Raw genomic sequence first — 11068 nt, forward strand, 5'->3', positions numbered from 1 at the left:
GCACAGGAAGCCTGTATTATCGTATGTGTAAAACATTAAAAGATCTTACATTATGTCATAAAAGAAACAAGACATCAGAGCATCGGAATTTCGTGAATCATACTAAAATGTATAATTCGGCTTACAGTGCACATTCGTATGTCCAGATTCGAATGTAAATTTTCTTGGAGAACCAGTACTGTATTATCTCATGTTTGGTTCTTTATTATGGCATAATGCCTTATGTGCTAGATGATGAAAAGGTACGGCTAGAAGATGAAAAGATGCACTTTTGAAATACAGCGAACAGTTGAACCTAGCCAATAGAGTGGAATTAAACACTTCGTTTCAAATAAATTGATTGCCTCAGTGGAAAAGATTAATAAAAGTCAAATATTCTTTAGCAAACTGACAAAAATAACTTTATTGTTCTGCAAGGCGATTAATGCTTGACTGTCAGACAGGTGGAAATAAAATCTGAAACTAATAATATATTGTAGCCTTCCATAATTATGTGAATGTATTTTAATTCACGTGATAGCTCCCGGCCACAGAAATCTGTTCTGTTTTCATTTGACGTGTGAGCAATAAATGAAGAGGGAACAGCAAAATCACTCGACGTAAACACGGGTCACGTAGAGACTATCCACTTCCCCACTACAACTCAGACTGCTCTGTCCATCAGCACCGGATCAACGATATTTCCGAACCGCGGCAATACTAGATAGTGGTCCCCCCCTTCATCCCTCGAGCGTCTGAGGTAGAACGCCAAAAATTTGACTTTTCAAAAACATGATCATTTTGTAGCGCACATCTTTTTGAAGAGTCTGATATATAAAACATGTGTTCGAGGAAATGTAAGCCATGTTATTTGGTCTTAAGTGCGCCAAAGTGCAGTGCCACGTCTCTTCACACAGCATTCTTCTGTCGCACGTCATTGTATTTCACTCTGTGGAATTCAAATGTATAATATGTTGTAATGGATGCCATCAAACTATATCTAGGACAGTGGAATTAAAATGTCCTGTGGTGTCTCTCCTGCTTCCAGTTGGCCAATTTGACATCCAGCCCCCCCTCTCTCTCTTTATTATTATTATTTTTTAAGAAAATCCTTGCAATTAATATTGGATGGGATTATTTGTAAGCCAGAGAACAAGAACTCTCCAGAAAATCTGCACTCTTTATTGCCTATTAGCTGATAACTTGCATCTTTTGTGTAACATAAAACTAAATATAGGATACATGAAACCAATAAAGACAAGTGACAAGCAAGACAGTACACATTTCTTCAATCCATAAGTCCTACCATTTTTTTTTCTCTCTAACCTTGCTACAGCTTTAAAAGGCGTCCTTTCCTTTCTGCGAAAGGATCTATTACCTCATCAAACGTTTTGCCACATGAAAAAACGAAATGTCGTCGTCTAATTCTGAAAAAGCAGTTAATACAAACAGTACCCAAGACTGGTGTGGTTTCTCGATCTGATTACGTGTATTTTGTCACTGTCTGTTAGATAAAATGAAATAGGCCTGTCTAATATTGCAGTAATTGCAACACACACCAAATAAACAGACTGTTTTAGCACAAACGGTCACTTTTTTCCAACACGACAGAATATAATTCACGAAGTACCAATATCAAATGCCTATTAGGCCAACTACAAGCAAAAAGCCTAATGTTACATTTCATTCATATGCCCCAGCTTCTCTAGCATGAGAAGGAAATTAGTAGTACGAAATTTTTATATAAATTTGGATCATCGAATATAATTTGTGTGATGTCACCGTTTCTTCTCCTTCCTCGTTCTAACAATCAATCTTGTCATCACTCATTCTGTAACTATTCCCGCTAGTGTCAAAACTTATTCTCCGGTTAATTTCACTAACCCTGCCACAATCAACTGCTTAGCTATACAGCGTTTATCCTCCGGTTTGACGTTATTATGTGTTCGTACAACGTGTTTTTGCTACTCTCAGAACAGAACTTAGGCGGCTGCTACTGGGGGTCTGTACAACTGGCCATTACTAGTGTAGCGGTCTGGCCAAAAATTTACTATCAAAATTCCATTTTCTTGGATACACCAAGAAGATAATACATAATCTTTCTTACCTGTAATTCCTGTTAGTAGTTTATTTCCACTCTGGTAGTCTGAATCTATGGATTTAGCTGGTAATTATAACAGCGCTGAATATTCGCAAACCCAGTCAATCACACAAACAGCGATTAACATTCACCCGTTCGGCTTTATTCTGCTCAGCTCTTAGGTGGGTCCACACTGAGCGCGCCGCGCCATGCTGTTGCACTGTAACAGAGGAATGCGCCGTCCGCGCCCCACTCCGAGGCGCGCACTGTGTTCCAGTTGGAGCGAGCAGCCAAGCGCATGGTCTGAAGATGGAGCGAGCCACAGCCCCGTCTAAACTGAGCACGCTCAAACGCGTCACTTCCTTTGAAGTACCAACAACAGCTGGAAAACTGCGTGGTGCGTTCAGTGTGGACCTGCCTTTATAGCCCCATCCCCTTCTGTCTGTAGGAAAGTTTATTTCTAGATGCGACGAGGACTCCTCTGGCAAAGACATGAGTACACTATGCACTCATTCAAAAATCAACTTATGATCCATACAGAAATAAACTTAAAATATATTCACAAATGTTCAAAAACCAACAGGAACGATTTTCAAAATCATATGAATAATCCATAGACCAAAGTGCACTGGATACTAGGGGCTTTCTAAAACAAGGCTTTCTCCTCAAGAACATGAATTCTTGCCACCTGGGGCAGATACCCCGGTTTGCCCCCATTGAATCTGGCAGCTTGCGCACACCATAAAAATTTTTCCGGGTAACATCTTGCTGCTACTGTTTATACAGCTAACAGCCACACTTCCGTTGCCAGAAACGAGAGAAGGTACTATAATACACATGCGTGACTCAACTGCGCATGCGCATGAGCCTGCTCGCAACTACTCTAACGAATCTAATGTAAACAGTTGTGACGTCACGCTCATCGGAGGCAATTTGTTGTTATGAAGCATTGCACAGTCTTCCTAATGCCTTTGACACATTTTGCTGTAAGCAGACACTTGTATAAGCACTGTGTTTTGCTGTTGTATATGGCGCATTTCCTTTGCAACTTAAGTTTTTTTTCTTTTTTTTCCCTCATTCATGTTTTATTCTTGCAATATTAATTTGCAGTAACCGGATACAGTAATATCCATTGTTAGATTTTAACAGCAAAATTACAAAAAAACAACTGAAAAACAAGACAAAACAAAAAATCCTCAGAATTCTAAAAAATTCCCGGGTTTTTCCCGGATCATATACACCCTGATGGTGCACAGGTAGGTTTTTGATCCATTGTATGTAGTGACTTGCTGATTTTGAGTTATGCCATGATTAAAATGCAATCGCCAAAACAAAACAAACAAATACTTACTATCTTGGTGGTTGATCAATAAGGGGAGAGAAAGGTAAAGACATGTGGTAAGGCGTGTTTGCCCACCAAGCTCCTTAGTGCTGTCTTGCAGGTCGGATTTGTTACTGCTGACATAAGCAGTTCTATCAGTAGACCATACAGGTTAATCAACAGTGAGAACCTGGAAACCTCCAGTAGGCATTTGGAGCAGTTAGATTGGGAGGCAGTATATCAGGCTAAAAATGTAAATGATAAATTCAACCTTTTCCTAAATGAATTTGTTACCCATTTTGAAGCTGTATTTCCTAAGAAAATTTCAAAATGCACAAACTGGAATGATTGTAGGAGACAGTGGCTCACTAAGGGCATAAAAACTTCATGATGAAAAAAGAGAATGCTTTATGTTTCACTCAGAAATTCTGATAAACCTCAGGGTAGGGAACACTACAGATTGTACTGTAACATCCTAAAGAATGTTATTAAAAATCCAAGAGTATGTTTCTCAAATCCAAAATTGACAGATTAAATAATAAAATAAAAACAATCTGGAACGTGGTAAAAAGGGAGACAGGAAAAGTTTCAGAGGGTACAGACAGTATCCAAATGTGTCACAATGGAAGCATGGTAGAAGGGGAAATAGTTGCCAATGTCTTCAACAATCACTATCTGACAGCAGCGGATCAAATTGGATGTAAAGGGTCTATGGATGAAGCCATGAACCTTCTACAAAAAGCCGTGCAGAGAAAAATTAGCCTGATCTATGTACGCTACATCACAGCAGATGAGATTGAGAAGGTGATATGCCAAATGAAAAACAAAAATTCCACTGGTGTGGACAATATATCTGTGAAAGTACTGACACATTGCCACAAATATATTCTTAAAGTTCTGTGTCACATATTTAATGAATCTCTAAATCAAGGTACTGTCCCTAACAGACTAAAATTTGCAGTTGTTAAATGACTCTTCAAAAAGTGTGGTAAAGCAGAGGTTTCTAACTACCGCCCAATTTCATTGTTAACAAGTCTTTCAAAATTCCTTGAGAAACTTGTGTACAATAGAATCATGACTCACTATAATAAATATAACATCCTTAATAAAAATCAGTTTGGATTCCAAAAGGGTGTTTCAACGGAACAAGCCAAGTCAACTTCTTGAATCAATAAACAGGAAAATGTCACCAGTTGGAATCTTTTGTGATCTGTCAGAAGCATTTGACTGTGCAGATCACAAGATTCTACTAAGAAAGGCTGAGCATTATGGCTTAAAAGATAAAGTAGGGAAGTGGCTTGAGTCGTATCTAGATGACAGAAATCAGAAGGTAGTATTAAACAATTCTGCAAAGGCACCTGCCAGCTCTGATTGGGGTACATTAAAATGTAGAGTTCCGCAGGGCTCGATGCTTGGTCCCTTACTTTTCTTAATCTTTGTAAATGACCTCCCATGGCGTGTGACCCAAGAAGCACACTTCACCCTATTTGCAGATGACACGACCATTATGATTGACAAGGTACCCAACTGCAGTCTAGGGAAAACTGCGATCACTATAATCCAAGAAGTTCTAGACTGGTTTACTGCAAATGGTCTGTTCATCAATGTTAATAAGACTCATTTCATTCAGTTTCAAACAGTAAACAAAAAATTGGAAAATGTTGAAATAAAATGTGGAGACAAAGAAATAGTGAAAGTTGTATCTTCCAAATTTCTGGGTTTACATATTGATAACAAACTAAACTGGTCTGTCCACATCACTGACCTATGTAAATGACTGAATTCAGCAGCACTTGCCATTTGCTCAATTGCATCTGTTTGTGACATGGAAACAATCAAAACTGCATATATTGGTTATTTCCATTCACTTATGACATATGGCATCATATTCTGGGGAAATCAACCACAAGCAAATAAAGCCTTTGTTGCACAGAAGAGAGCGCATCCTAGATCTTCTTGCAGGAATTTATTTAAACAGCTGGGGATCCTCACCATGCCTTGTCAATACATCTTGTCACTAATGTGCTTTGTGAACAAAAATTATGCAATTTACAAAATGAATAGTGCATACCATGATCACAATACAAGAAGAAAACATGATCTTCACAATTATTTAAAACATCTCAGCATGGCACAGAAAGGAGTATAAGAGTGTTTAATAAACTTCCTGTCCATACCAAATCAGTCATTGGGGATATTACTAAATTCAAAATAGAGCTAAAACTTCATCTTTTGGACAATTCTTTCTATTCTTTACAGGAATTCTTTGGTAATGTGTAATACTTCTTGAATTTGTGTTCAATTTTATGCATTTCTAATAGAACTGATTATGTAGATTAGCATATCAATTGTTGGCAGAATATTTTTTAGATGAATTACTGTAAATTTGTTTATGTAATCATCTATGTCATTACTGCACTATTATTTATGCAATCATCTATGTCATTACAGTACTATTATCTGTGTTGTTATCTGAATTTTTGTGTATAATTATTTGACCTGTGGATGTCCTTTTTCATGTATCTGCTTATATACGTTCAATTGGTTGCCTCATCTACATGTGGCTATTACTGTAATAACCTGACATGTTCTACATCCTAGCGATACATTCACATCAAGGATCCACAGAACTCGAAAATAAATAAATTAATACTCTGTGACTGCAAGGCATCTCATTTGTTGGCAGGCGCGTAGAACACATCTCTGTGAAGCAGTTCGCAACATGAAATGCCTTCTTTGTGCCACCAGGTGTACATCAATAACCATACATTTTGTGGACATATACGGACCATTGTTTGAGATAATGTTTGTTATGGCTTACCCACTGTTTTCTCCATATCAAGTTACCATACAGTACTTCGAATTGCCATCAGGCTGCACTGATTTAGATTTACGGTGACAAATATATTACGGTAAATGGCAGGATCAATCCTATGAAAGAACACAGATGACTTTCCCAGTTCAAGACTCTGCTTCTCATCTAATCTTGTTTTTAACGAGAGGTTGTACCATAAATTTACTTCCTTTCTTTTAACCTCAACCTGAATACGACTATTGAGGGCAAGTGTCGCATGAAGGTTAATTGGTCATCACCCTAGCCAGTTATTTGATTCACTGTTCATGACCATAGTTGTAAATTGCAGAAATGTCCTTCATCAACACCTGTTTGTCTTCCTGAATGTGGTGATTAATTTCTCTCTAAATGATCCTACTTGAAATGATAGAATCTGACATCCGCAATAGTGCTCGCTCTTTACAGGGTACAGGTGTATCGAACTGCCTCCACTGCTATCACCCTTTTATTAAACACAAACAAACCACAAATGTTAGACAATACTCCGTTTTCTAAGGCATGAACAATGCTGCTATTAACACCAAAAATGAGGAATATTTAAGTAGTCATTGCATGAGCTATACTACATACTAGAACAAAATAAGACCATCATTAAAATACGCTTACGAGGGGGGGGGGGGGGGTTGAGAAGTTTCTAGCCAAATGAATAAAGAATGACAGAAATTTCCTAATATTTTTCAATATAATACCAGTGAAGCATGCTCAGATAACTTCTGCAAACCATTCAAATAAAAGGTTTTCGATTTGGAGTCCAACCAAGCGTTCACAGCATCAATCACTGCATCGTCATTGTCAAATTGTCATCCTTTGAGGTCTTTTTTTAGGTCTGGGAAAAGAAAAATGTCTGATGGAGCCAAATCTGGAGAATATGGCAGATGACATAACAATTTAAACCTGCAATCACACAGAGTTTCCAGTGTTGCGAGGGCTTTGTGCGCCGGTGCGTTGTCCTGATGCAAAAGAACTCTATGCACCAATTTTCCACGACTTTTCTCTCTCTTTCTCTCAAATGGTGCGGGAGGGTGCAATAGTATGATGCAGTGATAGTTACGCCCTTTTCTAAATAATGCACCATAATTGCCCCTTCTGCATCCCAGAAGACTGAAGCCATCACCTTACTTGCTGATTTTTGCACCTGCAATTTTTTTTGGGTAAGAGATGATAGATGTTTCCATTGTTGTGACTGTTGTTTTGTCTCAGGATCAAGGTGGTGAACCCATGTTTTGACCATTTCACATACAATGCAAGACAGTCATCTTCATCCACTTCAACTAGCGGAAGATTTCTTCACAACACTGAACACGCTCCCGTCTCCAATCTGCATTCAGTTCTTTCAGGACCAATCGAGATGAAACTTTCTGCATTCCCAAAATATCCACATCATTAGAGTGCCCATGGAAAATTCCAAATGTGCTGCAATGTTATTTGATGATTCTGCAAACTTGTATCGTGAACTGCAGTCTGTTTCATCAGTGGCATCGGTGACAGGCCTTCCATTCCCTGGCACATTTTCCATGTTTGAAGTCAGACACCCAGTTTTTCACTGTTGCATAAGATGGAGCACTGCCCTTAAGTGTATTCCACATGCCCTCCACAATTTCCTTAGGCATCATTCCCTTCAAAAAAAAGATTCAATCCCAGCACGGTTCGATTCTCTCGATATCCACCATTTTGTTAACACTATGGTATACAACGCATCCTAGTGGCAAAACTAACGAAGCTGGAGCCACGAAATTTGACTTGCATAACCACAAATGATCACCAGGAAATAAGTGGTGCTGTTTGTGCAACACATTATGGTAACTATCTCACGCAAGAAACTTTCTGACTGCCCCTCTTATAGCAACATGCCATACATAATCACCATGCAGTATGCTGAAACATAGTAATGTATCATACGTAATGTTGCATAATTTTAGACTTGCTAATATGACTGCAGAAAAGTCCGCTAGAGATAATAGGCTCTATGCCTGAATCAATCGCTTGGGTGGACAGCAGTCTGTATCACGCGGCCACTGGCTAATGGTGCTGAAATTGGTTTTATCATGACAGACACCCACGAGCCTTTCACAAACATATTCCCACAAAATTTTTCTATTATGTGGTGGTTAGAAAACGAACGAAACTGTCTCTTAGACTGATGTAATACCGCTTACAAAAGAAAGGAAAAGAGGTGAAGTCAACACTTCTGATACCGTATGCTGCGTCCTCCATTACGACATAAACACCATGCTAACACATCTGAAATTTGGTGGTTGGTTGGACTGAGGCTAGCTTGTAACATCTAAGATGTGGTTTCCCACTGGGGGTTACCAGTTTTTAACAGCCACAAACCTAGCCCCTTCACCTCCAGTAATCCCAAGTAACGAATACAGGACTGTGCTGTGGTTCCAAATCAACATTAAACATGTCCATTTGCCACAGACTGGAACAGAGTTGGATTAGCTTTGGCTGTCAGAGGCAGAAGTCACTGCTTGCAGAAACTCTGTCTCTAGTAAGCTTTCTTACACTAGTAATTTTATTTTAGTTCACAAACCAATCATCATGTAAGGTCACAGGACTTTCATTTCTTATCTCAAGTGACCATGAGATTTTGAAAATATGGAGAGTCGACTGGGAATTGAGCTCAGATTCAGATTCTTCTCTGGATTTGAACCCTTCGAAGTGATACTATTCCATCATTTCGTTGTTTCCGCATGATGTTAAGCTCTTCATATCTCTATGAACAGCACACTTCTTACTGTTAGTGAAAAGGAATTTGATAGCTGACACCTCTTCGTGTGGGGTCAACGACAATGAGATGCACAGGATTGGAGTCCAAGGCAGCACAGAACTTTTTGTTATGTTACCTCTAGCTGAACACGTGCACATCTTGCTACTGATGAAGAAACAATATATATTTCATGTCTATTCCTAACTATAAGACAATGGAATAGGTGCTGGGTTCAAATCCCTTCCAGGCAAAAATCATATGTACTGGTTTTGATTCCCTGCCCATCACCACAACCTTACTTCATGGCGTTTCACACTTGTGCATTGCACTTTATTACATACCTTTAATGTTTACTTCACAGGGGAAATATAAGCTTAATGAGGTTCCCAGTGCAATGCTAAACATACTGTCATTTATTTATAGGTTCAGACATTCGGCCTTGTAAACTGATACTGGTGTACATATTTTACGTCTCTCTACGCATAGTTGAGTCACAATCAGACAAGATGGCTTAGTTTGGTTAAAATTCATATCACGAACAACAACTTGCCATGTCATTTAATGAGTGTGATAAGATTTCTGCAGCGTCACTTGCTGTAATGATGTTTAATTTACAATTGTTAAGGACTGTCTCACCTCTAATAACACATTTTCTAATATTTGTTGCATAGCTATATTGAGTTACATCTGGACTGACTGCCATAAAGAGTAGTGTTCTCTTGTTGTACCCACTGTCCCAAAGACTACTGCATAGGGGGTTCAGAGGCTCTGCATCACAGGTATGCCATGTCAGTTGCATACAGTTGGGTGCGACCTACACATTGGAATTCAGATGTGGCTCGCTTTTCATGCTGCTGAGCAAACACTGATATTGCTGCCTGAAGTGAAACAAGATTGTCCAGCAAAGGCAAAGTTACAGAGTTCAGTTCTGATTGTACGATTTTCTGGAAGGGATAGGAAGGAGAACATCAGATTCAGGGTGTTGGGTTCACTGTGAAGACCACATTGGTGAATGATCATCAGCTAACTCCAACTGCTGCCAGCAAAAGAGTCACATCTTCTGATCCCACAGTCTGGTGGTAAATTTGTGACTCATCTCTGTATATGCTCCCACCTCAGATACTGATGTAGACATCAAAGCCCACTGAGCACAATTATCACCAAAGTACTACCTCGAGACAAGCTCTTATTACTTGGCGATTTCAACTCTCAGTTGGTACACATAATCAACTATGGAGAAATGTGAAGAGGAAACGTGGACTTGACAATTGCTCCTTGGTCTGTGTGTTGAACAGGAACTCTTTATTACCAACACACAGTCCAGTCTGCCTAAATGCTACGGGACCACTTGGATGCATCCTCACTCATTGGACTGGCACATCCTTGATTATATCACCACCAGACAATGTCATGTCACCAGGACCACAAGAAATGTTGATGACTGCTGGACAAATCACAAGCTACTTTTCTACCAGCTGAGGACCTAAATCTGTCACAAACCAGAAAAATCCATCCACCAGCTTTCCCAGACAGAAATTCAACACTTGTAAGCTTCCAATTGAATTCACTGCTGCAGATTACAGAAACAAAATCTCAAATAAGCTGGCTAGTCATTCAGTCACCACTAATAGGGCAAATAAAGAGTGGGCAACATTTCAGGTGGTCATTACTGAGTCAGTTGAAGAAACAATTGGTTTTGTGAAGAAAAAAGGCAAGACTGGTTTGATAAAAATGAATTGTGCACATCTAGGTACCGAATCATAGGCTTTTTCCTTGTCATATAAAACTAAATACAGTAAAACCTCCTTTTTACAGTTTTCAGCAGAATGACCCAAAAATATGTAAAATGAAAGAAAGCATAGGAAACACAACCGAAAAGGAATAAATTTCTCTTTCTATCATTCCCTTTATATCGTTCAAATAAGAAATTAATTTTGCCTGTTTAAAATATGTTAACTGTTTATGTTTCTTTCTAACAGTAACTAGCTCTATTACGAAAAGGAAGTTGCTACTCACCATATAGTGGAGAGGTTGAGTCGCAGATAGGTATAACAAAAAGACCATCAGAAAATGAGCTTTTGGCCAACAAGGCCTTCGCTGGAGATAGAACACCCATACTCA

The sequence above is a fragment of the Schistocerca cancellata genome, chromosome 6, assembly GCF_023864275.1.
Source record: "Schistocerca cancellata isolate TAMUIC-IGC-003103 chromosome 6, iqSchCanc2.1, whole genome shotgun sequence".
Lineage (NCBI taxonomy): Eukaryota > Metazoa > Arthropoda > Insecta > Orthoptera > Acrididae > Schistocerca > Schistocerca cancellata.